The sequence below is a fragment of the Echinops telfairi genome, unplaced genomic scaffold, assembly GCF_000313985.2.
Source record: "Echinops telfairi isolate 266 unplaced genomic scaffold, ASM31398v2 ScPeMD7_7459;HRSCAF=8497, whole genome shotgun sequence".
In the NCBI taxonomy this organism is placed as follows: domain Eukaryota; kingdom Metazoa; phylum Chordata; class Mammalia; order Afrosoricida; family Tenrecidae; genus Echinops; species Echinops telfairi.
This window is the reverse complement of record NW_022111359.1, coordinates 6,362,956-6,364,311: the sequence shown is the minus strand read 5'-3', so window position 1 is coordinate 6,364,311 and position 1,356 is coordinate 6,362,956. Positions and strand designations below refer to the sequence as shown.

The 1,356-nt window shown below is 54.0% G+C and overlaps 1 protein-coding gene across 2 annotated transcripts in view; it reads left to right on the top strand.

Annotated features, from left to right (window-relative positions):
• The window catches only part of RFX2 (regulatory factor X2), a 38,062-nt gene that overhangs the window by 32,080 nt on the left and 4,626 nt on the right, over window positions 1–1,356 (top strand). The window lies entirely within an intron of this gene.

The following is a 1,356-nucleotide window of genomic DNA, read 5'->3' as shown; positions in this document are numbered from 1 at the left end:
GATTTTGTGCATTTAGGGAATAACAGTATGGATCCTGGTTCAGTGGAAAACGGCAGCGAACTTCAGGAAGACCTCCATCCCCGAGCAGCTCTATGGGAAAACATTCCATTTCGAAGTCCGGGCTTGCTTTCTTCAGTTCGCTGTGACCCATAGTCACTGCGAAGATCTGCTATTGTCCATGGGCCCCGTTTACCCCGTGGTCCTGGCTCATTGTTTCTGTCCCAACTGACATCTGAATGACACAATGCAGGACGCATGGCACACGGTGCTGCTCCAGTGCCCCCGGCTTCAATAAACACGGAGAGGCTCAAACTCAGGTGCTGCGTGGCCTGACCGAGGATCTGGCAGAGCATGTGTGCAGCTATGGCTGCTGGTTCAAAAAGAGAGAACAACTTTGGCAGGCCCAGGACCTAGGCCTCTCTGCCAAGACTGTAAATCTTTGCAAGAGTATAAAGCCTCATCTTTGCTACTGTGGAGCAGCTGGGGGTTTCAAACTGCTGCACCTTGAAGTTAACAGCCCAGTGGCGTAACCACGAAGCCACCCTGGCTCCTTGCTCCTCTTACAGGCCCTGTCTACTGGTGGGCTGAAAATTGAGCTCCAGGGATGGAGGGTGACTTAGAGTCATATGGCCAGGGAGTCTGGAATGAGCACTTTTTAAGTAAGACGTGTGGCGATGCCTATTCAATATGTAGACATCGGTGTTGTCAGCCGCCCCGAGTTAGCCCTGACTCATAGCCCCCCATCTACAAAGGGACAAAACACTGCCTGGCCCTGCACCAGCAATGCGGTGCACCATAGAGTTTTCATTGGCTGAGTTTTGAAAGTTGCCAGGCCTTTCTTCCTCCTCTTCCTCAGTCTGGATGCGCTGCTGCGACCTGTTTGCATCCTGTTACTGTTGTTGTTAGGTGGCATCAAGTCGTTTCCGACTCACAGCGACCCTGTGCACACCCGAATGAAGCCCTGCCCCGTCCTATACCACCCTCATCCTCACAATTTGAGCCCATTGTCGCAGCCACGGTGTCAATCTGTCGTGTTGAGAGCCCTCCTCTTTTCCACGGCTTTCCCGAGCACGATGCCCTTCTCCAGGGACTGGTGTCTCCCGACAGCACGTCCGAAGTGCATGAGATGAAGTCTCGCCCTCCAGGCCTCTAAGGAGCGTTCATTCTGGCTCGTACTTCTAAGACAGATCCACAGTGCTTTTAACATTCTCTGCCAGCTTCAGCATCGTGGCCCCACCCACATCCTCATGACAGGGGGTGACTGACAGGGAGGTGCCCAGGTTGGGATCTGAGCCCAGAGAGGTCAGGGTCCCTACCTGAGCACAAGGGAGCTCCAAATGGGACTGGGGCTGGCAG